General features: G+C 40.6%; 1 protein-coding gene and 1 pseudogene across 2 annotated transcripts in view; one reads left to right on the top strand and one right to left on the bottom strand.

The window, feature by feature from the left end:
* Positions 1-15,350, top strand: part of PDE3A (phosphodiesterase 3A) — a 260,175-nt gene that overhangs the window by 76,210 nt on the left and 168,615 nt on the right. The window lies entirely within an intron of this gene.
* Positions 122-10,707, bottom strand: LOC129149889 (melanoma inhibitory activity protein 2-like; annotated as a pseudogene).

Genomic DNA, 15,350 nt, shown 5'->3' with positions numbered 1-15,350 from the left:
AAAGGAAGGCCAGACATTATAGGCATCTTCCCTGCAAAACACTGGGGGAGGGATCCAATGAAGGGAAGATAGACGCATGCCCAGTAAAGTTGGGGTGACTAGAGAAGGTGCTCACTGCCAGTCACACCTGGGAACAGAAGTCATTGGACAGAATGAGCGTGATCACTGCAAGGGCGCTAACATTTTGGAATATATAGTCCTCTACACAAAGAAGTTCTATCTCTTTTGCTTTCGGGGCTCTTGGGACTCTTGTTGCTCGGGGTGTGCTCTCTTGTTCCCTGGCATTCTCCATGTGGACCCCATGCACAATGGACTGATGGACTGTAGCTAGCTTGGTGCTGCATGGGACCCTGCTGCAACAGGGAATGAAAATTCTGGATACTGGCTCTGATTTTAGCGCTATTGAAACCCCAGCTATAATTCTTCTCTGATTGGACTAAGGCCGTGGTCGGCAAACTGTGGCTCATGAGCCATATGCAACTCTTTGGCCTCCTGAGTGTGGCTCTTCCACAAAATACCACGGCCTGGGCAAGTCTATTTTGAAGAAGTGGCGTTAGAAGAAGTTTAAGTTTAAAAAATTTGGCTCTCAAAAGAAATTTCAATCGTTGTACTGTTGATATTTGGCTCTGTTGACTAATGAGTTTGCCAACCACTGGACTAAGGGAAATGAGACTTTGGAAACCCAGGGATGTAATTCCATGGAAATAGCCTGCATCCTCCTGTGTGAGTCTCAGAAAATTCCTTTTCTCGGGATATCACCAGGACCCCATCCCCACTAGCAACAAGGGGAGACAAGGCATATTTTCCTCCAGTAACCATTTCACATTTATTATCTTATTTAAATCTTCATGATAAACTCAACAAATAGAATTTATGGATAAAGAAACCAGGGCATCGATACAACTAGTATCTGTCAGAAGTTGAACTTGTAGCCAGAGATTGGGGTCTTGACCACTAGCCTCTATTTCTTAAAGTTGGAGGACCTTTGGTCCCACAGAGAATGATGGACATTTCATTCCATAAGCTGTGGTCACTCATGGGATGTTTTTGAGCAGGATGAGTAATGTGTTCCTCCCAATGACTCTTTTTGTTTCATTTCACCCTCCTATTTCCACTCATTCCTCTCTTCAACCTGCCTCCAAACTACAGAGAGAAACCTTTCAGGACTATAGATCTGATTGTATAGTGCAGCTACTTATAACCTTGCAAAGTTACCGGGTCTACAGCATGTGTCCTCCTCCTTCCCATGGTGTACAGGCCCTGCCAAGCTCTATAGCTTCTTTTGGAACTATTTTCCATTCTCTTAAATCCCTTTTGTCTTCTCACTCTTCTACCTTCCCTAGATTAGTGTGTCCATCTTGAGGACTTTTTCCTCACCCCGGGATCCCCATCCCCTTTTGCCTTTCTTATTTATTGTTACTTATTGAACCACTTGTTGACCCTTTAGTTCTATCGATGTAGAAACATCCAAACCTGTAGAGAATTTTTTAAGAGTTTATTTGAGCCAAAACTGATGACAATTTCCCAGAAGCAAGATCTCAAATGCTCTGGAGAATAATAGTTTTGCAGTTTCTTTTATGCATTTGAAATTAAGGAGACAACATAAGGGAAATTACATGAAGAAGGGAGAAAGCAAGGTGGGGATTGGATTATAGGATAGTTAAGATTAGGTGCTCTCCTGAGGGGGTGGTTATGCCTTTGAAGGGTATTACTTCTGGCAATTCAAAGATGTGTTATCCTAGATTCATAAGGACAATGGATAGGACTGGCTTAAAAACCTCTCACTAAAGAAGTTATAGGCCTGGGGTGTGACTACCCACCAGGACCTGCTCAGTTAGGAATTCATTATTTATTACCATACCCCTTTTCATCCATAGTTCACATAAAATTTCAAAATTTATTTCCAGACATGCAAATGGAATTTAACTGTTGACATTACACATTCCATATTAAAATGGCTTTAAAAATTCTTTCTTTTTTTCCCCAAATTTTTCAGTGTGTGCCTTACAGTCACAACCAGGTATATGAAGTAGTCAGGATAGGCTAAGTTAGGTTGCAATAACAACAACCACACAAAAATATTAATGGCTTATTACAAAGAGGATTTTGTGGCTTGGCAGGAAGACTGGGCATATCACACTTACTTCAGAAGGAAGCTCCATTTGACACATGCTTCCCCAGTCTCCTGAACAGGGGAAGAGAACATGGTACATCACACACTGGCTCTGAGCACCTTCTATCCAGTGGGTGATGCATGACATTTGTGTGAATACATTTCATTGACCTCACATGGCCTCACTAAATGTCCAGGAGGCAGGGGAATGCAATCCTCCCATGTGGAGGACAAATGGAAATATTTAGTCAACAGCACTGCTGGATGTTAAATATGTGAAATCGTGGGTCAATTCTTTTGAAATGTATGTTCATTAGCAGTTTGTAAAACTGTAATCAAATCTAGCAGTTTGGAAATCTTATAAAAATCCTTAAAATATGATTATGTGTCTTTTGAAATCAGCATGTCAGCTTAAAACACTGAATTTAAAACATATGCTTAAACTTAACTCAGTAAATGTAAGCACTTAGTGGCTGGGGAACAAAAGCATGGATTAAAACCATCTTGTCCATTGATGGTGTCATAGAAAAAGGCAGTGTCACAGCAAATAGGTCGAGTTATCCTTGGATTACATGTCACTAGAGGCCTGGTGCACAAAATTTATGAACTCGGCATTGGGGGTGGTCTCTCAGCCCGGCCTGCACCCTCTCACAGACTGGGAGTCCTCAGGGGATGTCCAACTGTTGGACATCCTTAGTGCTGCCATGGAGGTGGGAGAGGCTCCTGCCACCACCGCTGCACTCACCAGCCATGAGCCTGGCTTCTGGCTGAGCAGCACTCCCCCTGTGGGAGTGCACTGACCACCCGGGGCAGCTTCTGCATTGAGTGTCTGCCTCCTAGTGGTCAGTGTGTGTCATAACAACTGGTTGTTCTGTTGTTCGGTCGATTTGTATATTAGCCTTTTATTATATCAGATGTTTGAAGCATCCTCTTATTAGGTGAAGGAGGCTATGAATGCTACTCAGAATTCCTCAAAGGCAATGAGCAGAATTTGAATGAGACAAAACTTCACATTGAATTACTACTCTATAGGTGTATTGAATTTTATTTTAAAAATCTTCTTAATATTTACTCTTCTGGGGTCTATTTCCAGATGTCAGCACTTGTCAACACTAATTGCTGTTTTTAAGTTTCCTTTGGCAAGAATAAGTTATATAGAAATTTATTTGAGGCACATTTAATATAAATCTAGTCTTGGAGACAAATATTACTCTATCCTATTGTGGATATATCTAAACTGTATCACTGTGATCCTCCCCCTAACTTGGATATAGGAACTTTACTACCTGCATAGGTATGTAAGAGAATGTGGGTGAGAGGAGAAATTAAGAATAGAATTAAACTAGAATTATATGCTGATATAAGCTTCTTAGGAAATATTATTTTCTGGATGAATAGTGATTATTCAGTGTGATCAAGTATCTAATAATAGGGTAATATGCAAATTGGTAGGGACGCTGTCACGTAACGACTGGTAAGCAGGCTGCGTGCGCAGCAGGGGTGGGTGGGCGGAGACTTGCAGCATTGGGGATGGGGGTGGGGAAGGTGGGGCCTGGCGGAGGGCGGCCTGTACTCCCCACATGGCAGCGGCGGCTGTGAGTGCTCCTGATTGCCACTGCCGCTTGTCCATGAAAATTAAGTTCCTTTTTTCAGCAGTGTGGTCATGTAGAGGAGGTTTCAAAGATGACGCATCTCATAGTTCCATTCCTTCCTACTGTAAAATGAACCAGCACGTATTTATCAAGTATTAATTAGTTTAAGGCACCTGTAGCTGAGTTTTTATTTCTGTCCCGCTTTCTCTGTTCCCCTTGCCTAGCAGGTGCCAACCTCTCCATCATTAATATCAGTTTTCTCTGTGCATTAAATAATGTCTTTTTCCTGATAGGGTTTTACACTGCCCACTTTTCCTTTCTGGCAATGAATACACGTGAACAACAAGTAGTCACACCTCTTAAACTGACAAGCTCTTGCCAAAACACAGAAACAAACCAAACCAGTTGGTGGTACTGTTTTTCATCAGCCCATTTACATTCTGAGGAGTCTAGTCCATCAGATAAGTTTCTATTCTGTTTAAATTCATCGACTTTATGCATCAGTCACTATTTCCTACATGTTGCAGCAAGATTAAGAATATCATTAACTTGACAACAAATTATGGACATATATAAGCTCTAAATTGCCTTGTGAGTGTTCAAAATTAAAGAAATAGCCCTAGACTGTTTGGCTCAGTGGATAGAGTGTCGGCCCACGGACTGAAGGGTTCCGGGTTCAATTCCGGTCAAGGGCACGTACCTTGATTGCAGGCTCGATACCCTGGTCGGGGCTCATGTGGAAAGGAACCGATTGATGTGTCTCTCTCACATCGATGTTTCTCTCTGTCTCTCTCACTCCCTCTTTCTCTCTCTCCCTTTCTCTCTCTCTCCCCTCCCCCCCCTCCTTCTTTCTTCCACTCTCTCTAAAAATAAATGGAAAAATACCCTTGGGAGACAATTAACAACAACAAAAATAAAGAAGTAAAGCATTAATTCCCTTTGGTTTGAACAATTCAAGACACAGCCTCAACCCCTTTATAGGTCAGGCCCTGGAAGAAGTGAATGTGATGAAATGACGGTGCTCCATGAACTAACATCAAAGGTGATTACAGCAAATGTAGGGAAAGGGTGAAGCATGTCTTACATTTGCAGCCTCAGATGGGAAGAGGAGACCTGGATAGTAATAAAAACAGGGAGTGTTTCTATTATGAACTTGGGTATGTTCAGAGTAAATCAGTTTGTGTTCTGTGAAAGAATCCAGGACGGGGTTTGAGCCTCTGAGGATCAATAAATTTCACACTAGGAAACACCTAATCTTGAGCCTTAGAAAACACCTCATACTCTTGCCAGTTGTCAGCAAACCCATCACCACTGCTAGTAAAATAACTCCGAAAGCAAATCAAGCTGGCAGGCATCACACACATACATGGGTCGGTTCCACAGCATCACTTCCATTGGGCCCCACACTATTCTGTTTATATTAGAAACAACTACTAGAAGTCTAGAGGTAAAGACTGGCATTAAATTCTCCAGTGATGCAGGAATAAGTGTTAACAGCTGTACCTGGGTGCATTCCGCTGCCTAGTCCTGGAAATAGTTCACCATTTAAGAGAAGCTCACCACATACCTTGGAGGGGAAAAAAAATTTCTACCATATTGTGCAAATCCATGTAAATCTTCTCATTTCCCCCCCTTTTTTTTCTGAGTTAACTCACACAAGTATCTATAAGGCTTTTCCAAATACTTTGTTAAGCCTGAAAAACGTTCCCTCCAAATTTATAGCGTGTCCAAATGGCTGCAGATTACAGCCACATGTGAGTATGTATGCATACGTGGAATGAAGCCAGTTTTTAAAATGTGGGTGGTAGTGCCTTTAACTGGGACTCCGACTGCTTTACACCGGAGTGGGAAACATCAGGAATCAACTAGGAATTCTTTAAAAGCAAACCGAATTTTGGAAAGACCAAGGAAATGGGAATATGGCCTCACCTTTTATTCCTCACTCAGTGACAAAAATACTTCTCTTACTATGTTTATTGTTTCTTCCAGATGATCTTTGCATACCCCGTCCACGGAGTATAGAGTCATTGGCCTGTACTCATTTTTTTCTTCCTGGAGGTATAAATAGACTGATGACGCTCAATGCTCTCTGCAGTCCGTGCATCATTCATACCGTACATCTCCTTTCTAGGTCACAGAGCTTTTAAAAAAACCAGCAGCGGTAGCAGCATGTGAGAAGATGAGCACGTGACCCCCTCTCTCACCTCAGAGTAGTGCCTTTGATAGCATCCAGATAGCAAGCATGGAAACATGACATTTGGTGGTTCAAGAATATCACAGGGAAAATAGCCATTCTTACCAAATAGCTTCAAAATAGCATCATCTGAGCATTTCCCCCTCCTCCCTTTCTCACCCACATGTCTGAAAGGAAACCCTTCCCATCTAAAGTATGACAAAGCATTTGTATTTTGTGAGAATTTGGAGAGCCTGCTTCTCCTACAACTGTCTGCCTTCTGCCTTTGTCCAATCGGATCATTTCAAATCATGAGAAAGTGTCATCTCCCTTTATTTTTTCCCTCTTCAGTAAAATAAAAATGGTCATGCTTTCTGGCAGTCATTTATTATTAAGTGCCTACTGAGGAATAGTGTCCTGTGCAGTGTTGAGTGATTTGAGATGAGGCGAGGGAGGATCATTATTCTCTGCTCTCCTCCAGCCTCATCACTTTGCTTGTGAACTATGATCTTTAACCCAACTCTTCCCAAGAGGGTTAATTGCCTGAACTAATCTCATATTTGGGTAAGGCAGGGAATGAGATCGGTGAGTGGCAGAGGGAGTGTCCTTGGAGTTGTTGAATTTGAGTTTTGGACTCCAACTTTTTCAACCTTGTTCTCTTCTTAGTCTGTCAAAACGTTTTAAGGACCATCAATCCTCTCTTTGAGTGAATATGCATTGCGTGCATACTATGTGCCAGACTATTTTAAGCATTTAGGATACCAGTTAACAATTGATAGATTTCTGTTCACTTGAAATTTCATTCAAACAGATAAATATCTCAGTGGAATAAGTGTTGTGGATATGGACCATAAGTATGGACCAATATCTGAGTGGAATCGGTATGTGGATATGGACCATAAGTACTACTTAATGTAAGATGGCTAAGGGAGCTTGAACTGATAAGGGGACATCTCCTTTTTTCAAGGGTATAAGCCATGTGCATGCAAATTTGGGGGAATTCATTCCAGGCAGAGAAGATGGCAAATGTAAATATCATTGGTGAGGGCAGAGTAGGGGAACAAATTGACAAGAGGTCATAGAGGAGACAGTGTGACACACCATGGAGGCCCCTGGAGGCCATGTTGAGGTCTTTGGACTTTATCCTGACCAAGATGAGACCTCTCAGAGGACAAGCATGATCTTTAGAAGAAGATGTAGCACATAAATTATCAATGGGCCAGTGCAGGCATATGTCATTATTTTGATAAATACATCAAATGTACTTTTATGTCAAAGGGAGATGCATGTCAAAATGTTGAGCTGATCAGGTCTTATTAAGGGGGTAAGAATTGTAGCATAGCAACAATCTGGTGCTAAACAAAGGTTGAGTGGGTTTACTTGGGTGTGTGGGAACTCTGCCTTGCAACTTAGAGAACACATTCAAGGTAGAAAACAAATTGTAACTTATGCTGAGTTACGAGTGTGAAGGATGAGCAGGTGAGAAGCCTAGTGACCTTCAGAATGGTGTTTCCATTTTCTGAAACTCGCTGTTAACATCAAGTATTTATCTTTTAATCCTTTCCAATATATCGGCAAAATTGTAGTATTTGGAAGTATGCCTTGATAACTTCACAAAGGCTGTAGATATTTAAGAACATGGTTCAAATTTCCAGTCTAGGAAAGTTTAAGACCTCAGTGTAATAACAGCTCTCCTAAACACTGCCGTGGTATCTAATTCACCTCTACTTCACCCATTTTTGTGGATGAAAAGACCAATGCCTTTTTTGAATGTCAGTAGATCTTAAAGCAAAAGGGGAAATAACTAGCTGATTATTATCAATGCCAAACAAGTCTTTAAAAAGAAATGAAAAATTCTAAGTCCTTGTCTTTGTGGGGGAGGAGCTAGATCAGATAAGGTTGGCCTGCTGGAGGAATTTTTGTCCTATGACTTTGTTCCCATGGAGTTGAAAGGGACTTAGTGTCAGAAAATTTCCTGTGAGGAAATGACAATAGCCTATCACAGCTTGGCTACTCTTCTTTAGTAATCGGATGGTCTAGAGCAATAGTTCTCAACCTTTCTAATGCCTCGACTCTTTAATACAGTTCCTCATGTTGTGGTGACCCCCAACCATAAAATTATTTTCGTTGCTACTTCATAACTGTAATTTTGCTAGTGTAAATGAATTGTAATGTAAATATCTGTGTTTTCCTATGGTCTTAGGCTCTACAGCAGCGGTTCTCAACCTGTGGGTCTCGACCCCTTTGGGGGTCGAACGACCCTTTCACAGGGGTCGCCTAAGACATCCTGCATATCAGATATTTACATTACGATTCATAACAGTAGCAAAATTACAGTTATGAAGTAGCAACGAAAATAATTTTATGGTTGGGGGTCACCACAACATGAGGAACTGTATTAAAGGGTCGCAGCATTAGGAAGGTTGAGAACCACTGGTCTAGAGGATTCCCTGGGCCTTTCGAACTTCTTCCTCCTCCCCTCTTCCTCCTCCCCGTGGAAACAAAGGTGAAAGTCTGAGCAGACCCTTTAAACAGGAAAGTTCTCCCTTCAGATAAAAGTTGAACCAGCTGGTGAGGGACCACATGGGAGTGCTCTCCGCCAAATGTATTTGGAAGATCAAGTGCACAAGGAACTTTTCCTAAAAGTTCACATGTAAATCCTGTTTCAGTTAAGTTTTTGTCTTTCGTAAGATTTTTCTTTATTTAAATCATTGAGGTTTCTTTCAGCAGTCCAAGCTGCCAACCAATTATCATGTGCTTTTTTCTCATGGGAAATAATCTGCCCTTGATAAGAATGAATGGTTCTCTCCATTTCTTCTTCAAGACCTTTGGCTCACTTTCTCCAGCTCTTTAGCTGCCAGGCTGATCTCTTCATATGCTTTAGAAAGTTTCTCCTGTTTCTCTAACCCAGCAATTTTCAACATTTTTTTTTTAATCTCATGGCACACTTAAACTAATCACAAAAATTCTGCGGCACACCAAAAAATATATTTCTTGCCGATATGGAAAAAAAAAAGGTATAATTTTGATAGATTAAAAAAAAAATAGTAGTAGTAATTACCTACCCTTTTTTCTCCAAAGTGACTTTAAAAAAATCAGGTGCCTATACTTATATATTAGGGTTTCGGTACCAAGAATTAACCAATTAGATGCAACTCTGTTATATGACTTATTTATTTATGTTTCAAGACAGGGCATTCACACTGGATGGATATTGTGTTGGCTATTGTCATTTTTTTTTTTAACAGTCCAAAGGAAAAGAGGCCAGTGCCCCTGACTAAATAGTCAGGTATTGCATGTTTAAAAAAATTCTTGCGGCACACCAGTGTGTCACAGTATACCAGTTGAAAATTGCTGCTCTAACTGGTAATTTTCTTCTATTAATTTTCTCCAAAGTGTAAATTTCTTTTCTTGATACAGTTCAGTCCTTCCTTTAAATTTCTGCTTTAGTTCATGATTCTCATTTTCAAAATGTTCATTTTCTGACTGCAAAGATGCTTGTTCAGTCTAGAGATTTTTAATACACTCTGTGAGCTCTTCCTTTGTTTTATCTACTTCAGATAACCAAGTGTAAATTTAGTTTCTTTCTTCTTCTAGGGTTTTTAAAGATGCCTTTAACTTAGCAGTATCAATTTGCTTCTTCAAAGCTCCCTTTGGTTATCATTTTCTGAATCATTCTTCTTTCCAAATCCAAGTTATCACCCATTAAATCTTCTCCATGCAGCTGAAACCGGTTTGGCTCAGTGGATAGAGCGTCGGCCTGCGGACTCAAGGGTCCCAGGTTCGATTCCGGTCAGGGGCATGTACCTTGGTTGTGGGCACATCCCCAGTAGAGGGTGTGCAAGAGGCAGCTGATCGATGTGTCTCTCTAACTCTCTATCCCTCTCTCTTCCTCTCTGTAAAAAAATCAATAAAATATATATTTAAATCTTCTCCATGCAGAGCAGCACATTATTGCATCTTTAGCAAGCACTCAGCCAGAGTTTATCTGTTTTTCTTTATCATATATAGAGCTTGTTCCACATATACTTTGGAGTCTTCAAATGTTATTTTCTGTTTATTGAGCTCACTCACTTGTTCTTTCCATTCAACTTCTTGTAAAAGTTCTTTCCAGCTTTCCTGAAGTTAGAAATTTTCACTCAAAGCTTATGTAAAGCTATCTGAAGAGGGTCTTCATTCATTTGAAATATCTTGAAGGCTGTCATTTGGCTTCAGTGACATGTGATTTGAGTGATTTTGATTCATCTCCTACGGCCTGTATCCTTTTTTAATTATCCACCGTCAATTTATCTTGTTCAGAATGTTTCAATTTCTCTTCTTTTAACTCTTTTCTCTAGAAAGAGTATTTCCTCCTCAAATGCAGATTTGGAACTGTTCAGCTTTTCACAGATTGCCTGCAAACTTTGAGCTTCTGTTGACTCCTCTTCAAAGCTGGAATCCTGTCATGACTAAGTCTTCATACTGCTTTTGTACGAGGTTAAATTTTTCAAGTAGTTTACATCTTTCTTCCATTCATGTAGAAAGTGCTACAGCAAATTTTTCCTCTCTTGCCACATAAAACTGGTTTGTAATTGATCGAAAACTTCTCCATAAAAACCAGAAAACAGCACACAGTTCAACAATAGATGCACCTATCAGCGATTCCCATGGAAAACCATTAGAATTAGGACCTTTTCTAATATTTCCAGGAAATGCTGCCACAACCCTGGTAGTTTTTCCAGGACCAGCCCCAAGTACAGCTGAGGGGCAGTTCTGGGCTCCTTAGATACATGGCTCAGCCAGGGCCTGACTGAGCCAAGAGAAAGTGGTAGAGAACACTCAGCTTCCATCAGAACCCAAACTGGCACCAGGCAACTGGACCAGACCACTACAGAGCTGACGGCACGGAGTTGATGGAGGAAATGGTGTCAGCAGGTCTCAAGTGTCCGTGCTGCCTGTTGGGGAGCCTAGGTCCGATCCCTATGTTACCTTTGTGTCCAGGTGGTCCGAAGGAACAAGCCAGACCCCTCAAGAGCCTGTGACTTGCCCTCTCCTTGCAGGCCCACCTGCTGTTTGGTTTAGGCCAGGAGCTGCAGGGAGCTGGGGAGGAGGGGCAAAGACTGTTTGTTTTTGTATGTGTCCTGAGGTGCCAGTATAACTGGACAGTGTGTGATGCAAATTTTCTTTGTTCTTAAAGACTGGCTCAGGCCTGTAAATGGCTGATCTGATGTTGAATAAAAAGAGACATATGGGCACAGACATTAATTTGTCTTGAGTGAATGAGTTCCTGCCTTTGAAATCATTTTTCTAAAGCTTTCCAGATATAACTAATTGCCATCAAACCTTACCTTACAGAGAGAAAATCAAATATTTTAGGAGAAACACTCTCACCATGTTATGAACCTATGAAATATCAGACTTTATTTATACTACTAAGAAAATCTCAGTATTATCAGTTAAGAAGCAGCTAATGACACAAGAATATAAAATAATCCTAAAATGAAATTAGAGGATTAGTCATAGAGTACAAGCTCTTTGTACATAACTGTTTACTTCTGTTTCTTAGGTTCCTTATACCCTATTTATTTATTTTTGTTTTTTTTAGAGATATGAAGTTACATATAGCTTATAAAAATTCTGTGTTTTTCTTAGTTCATCAAAACTTCCTTTCTGAAGATAAAAGTCGGTGAAACTGGAGGTTGCTTTACACATTTATTCTCTTCATTAGTATGCCATTTTTTCCATTTCTACGGTATATGCATTTCAAGAACAGAGTGCCCTTTATGTTAGTTCATATTAAGTTGTAGCCTAACACATGCCTACAACTCTGATGTGATCCCCTTTATATCAGCTTCCCAAGCTAACTACTTACATATTCTAGAATTTAAATATCACTAGTACTTTTATTTAAAATGCTAGCACATCCTGAATAAAATAGGAACTATACAAGTTGAACATCCTAGAGATGGATAAAATGGGGAAAGCAAATAGGACAAATGATTCTTACTTCTTAGAAGTTGAGAGACTATATCAAAACCAGTGTTCCAGAAGAAGGAAGTAGTATAATTAATACAAATATGTGCCAAAAACATTACTCATCTTAGATCCCCCCTCGTGAGATTTTGGATCAATAGGAAGCTGTGTTTGTATGGAAGCTGTTTAGGGGCCATTCCTGAGTGTGAAGAGCCAATGAACTAAGTCAGCAGGTTAAAACCTGACCCTCTGGTCCACTTATTTTTCTCTCTTTTGCCTCTTGAAAAGCAGGTTCCCTAGGGATCCATTCAAAGAGTCCCTGGGAGTCCAGAGCCCCCACCCTTTGTCCAGTACACTGAACTGTGTTGCGCAACGTGGAAATGGTTCCCCTTCCAGGTCCTGACGGCCAAACTCATGGAAGTCAGGCAGAGACACAGGATGCTTCTGTGGAACACAAACACTTGGCACCGACAGTTAGGATCTGGGAACAGAGCTAGTTCTGTGATACAAGCAAGTACGTTGGGTTTTAAATTTTTTTATAAAGCATGTCAGCCATTAAAAGCTCTAATAATTAAGAATTCTTACTGGGAAGCAATAATTTGCATCTGTTTCAATAAAATGAGGAGGTGGTGGAAGAGATGTAAAGGTACCAGTTGGTGACCCATGGAGCAAGGTGCTCTGAGTTGCATTTAGGTGACCGTATGTGATATGATGCATGACCATGAGTAATATTGTGAATGTGGATTTTTTTTTTTTAGTGTAGCTTTAAGACTAAATAATGACTGGTACGTTATTTTAAAATGTCTCATAGTAAGGGGCCATTTTGTCTATTTTTGTGTTTCTGGCTCTGTGTTTTTTTTTTTTGTGTGTTGTGTGTGTGTGTGTATGTGTGTGTGTGTGTGTGTGTGTGTAGCTGATGCTGTAGACAAATTCATTCTGAATATGGAAATGACTTAATCTATGAACAATTACCTGAATGTGGCTTTGTGTGTGACAGATAAAATTTGAATTTTAGGATAACTTGTTTCTTACTTTTCTCCTCCTTAGAAGTTGTCACCTGCTCCAATTACTAAAGGAACCTGTCTTTTTCCATCACTCATTTCTAGTTTGAATGCTAAAATGAAATCTAAAGTGTGTGTTTCCCATCACGTGGTTATAAGGGCAAAAAAATAAATCGTCCTATGAACTCCAGAGTTGAGTTCAAAAATTACAGAAATAAACACAAATTTTATTAGCTTTTTGGCTACTTCTTTGTTTTTCTCATTGTTGGGTGGGCAGCCTTTGTTAAATATGACTTCCAAAGTTTTTTCTTGGTTGGTGAACTACTTGACCAGTGTATTATTTTTATAAGTACACTCGATTTTTATCTAATTGGGAGTAAAGGAGGACAGCTGGTAAACATAAATTCTAAGTTATTGGTTGTTTTCATCCTTTAGAAAATTCCAATTTGAGAAATAGCAGATAGAGTTGGTTGAAACAATAAATTATAAATGCAGTATATGAAATCTCTGGAAAGGCTTCTCTAAGAAAGAAGATAAAAGAAAGGAGATCAGTGATAACTCCACTCTTCTTTTGTTTGTGTGTCTAGGAATCTTTAATTCTGTAATGAATGAATGATAAAGATAGGTTAACCCAACCCCTTTTTAAAAAGCAGAGGACACCCAGGCCCCAAAGCTTTGTACAGTGATTTCCTAGGTTCCTGCCTGGTACTTTTTCCATCACACCATAGAACTAAATGCTTTAGCATTAAATGTTTTATAAAAAGGAATTATTACTCTTGATTATATAAAACAGAATTTTTAAAAAGCTCTCTTTTGTGATTTACTTTTTAAAGTATGCGATACTTTCTTAAAAGGATTGAAAGTGCAACTTCTGGCATCTTTTCCTAGATTTTGGACTGTATTTCTTATGTGTTGTTAGGATATCCACTTTAAATCTGAATGTTTGAGCTAAACAGTGGAATGTTGTTCAATGGATAAGAACATTTCTTTAAACACTCATTTAAATTAATAGCAAGTCTGCTTCTTGTAACCTGCTTTGTGATTTTTGTCTTTTAAGCTTAAGTAAAGTAAGTTGCATTGTTTAGTTTTTAAGATAGCAACATTGTTTTTACTAGGATTGAACTCTATTTATAAATTAATTATGGTATTTATTTTTTCATTTGCTATCAAGTTCTGAGTATTCCCTTTTATACTCTGAGCTATCTCAGAATCTTGCTTTCTTTTATTTTAATGTTAAATATTATATGTTTTGCATTTGCGTCTAGTCTTATTATCATTAGCCTTTTGTCTGGAAATTAAAGAGGTAGATGACTGAGTCCTGCACTAGCCTTTGATCTGGGGCAAGTTATTTAATTTCTCTGGATCTTATTTGATCATCAGTAAAATTGTCCCTATAACGTGGATCTATCAATAGTGACTGTAAACCTTAAATGAAACGATAATAATAAGTTGTCTGGCATGGCATTAGACACCTACTAAGTTTGTGTGAACTATCCTATCTAATAAAGAGGGAATGTGTAAATTGACCATCACGCCGTCACAAAGATGGCAGGGCCCATAGCCACAAGATGGTGGCACCCAGTTCCCTCAACCCTGCCGGAGTCCCCCAGTCTGTTCAGCCCCGCCGGGGAGGTGGCAGGCACTCAGTGTAGCCGGACCCACCCTCAGCCCCCCAGCCGCCCAGGGCTGGCCCAAGGCACAGACAAGCCTCAGATGTCAGCTGCCCAGCCGATGCCTGAGGCCCAGGCAAGCCTCAGATGGCAGCTGCCCAGCCGCCCAGGGCCACCCAAGGCTCAGGTAACCAGGGCCGGCCGAGGCTTGTGCTGCCAGCAGTGGCAGCAGCAAAGGTGTGATGGGGGCATCGCCTTCCCCTGATTGCTGGGTCGCCTCCCGCCCTGAGGGCTCCCGGACTGTGAGAAAGGGCAGGCCGGGCTGAGGGAACCCCCTTCCAGTGCATGAGTTTTCATGCACCGGGCCTCTAGTAGTTGTATATAAAGATGCAAGAGACAGCTCAAGTTACCCTGACAGCAAGGCCTGCCTAATGTTTCAGGTTGTACTGATGGTCTTGCCTGCACTTCCACTTCCACCATTATGCAGCTTCAGACATGCTAGACTTCAGGGGATTATTTTCTGTTTCTGTTATGACTTTTAACCTAACTGCTGTTGAGAGGAATTAGACACGAGTGCCTGAGAAGTGTTTGTTCACTGCATGGTAGTCATGGATTGGCAAACACCGTAATTGGATTTAGTAGGACTTCCCTACACAAAGGGTGGAAGAACCACAAAGCACCCTCTCCAAGTTTCAGATGTCTTCACTGGCAGGAGCCTTTTTGTTAAATGACCCCAGAGGAGAGGTCACTACACAGTTTATTTTGCACACTCTGAGGCTGCCACTTAGTAAGTCCATGTATCGCTAACGTGGTCTAATTTTTCAAGCCCTCACAATTCCACACTGAACTGGGAAGCCAAGTCCAAAGCCTGGGAGCTCACGGGCACTTCTCTGCATTTCAGAACCCAGT

The sequence above is a fragment of the Eptesicus fuscus genome, chromosome 7 (assembly GCF_027574615.1).
Source record: "Eptesicus fuscus isolate TK198812 chromosome 7, DD_ASM_mEF_20220401, whole genome shotgun sequence".
NCBI classification, from domain to species: domain Eukaryota; kingdom Metazoa; phylum Chordata; class Mammalia; order Chiroptera; family Vespertilionidae; genus Eptesicus; species Eptesicus fuscus.
Note: the sequence above shows the minus strand (reverse complement) of the source record. Positions and strands in the feature narration are given on the sequence as shown.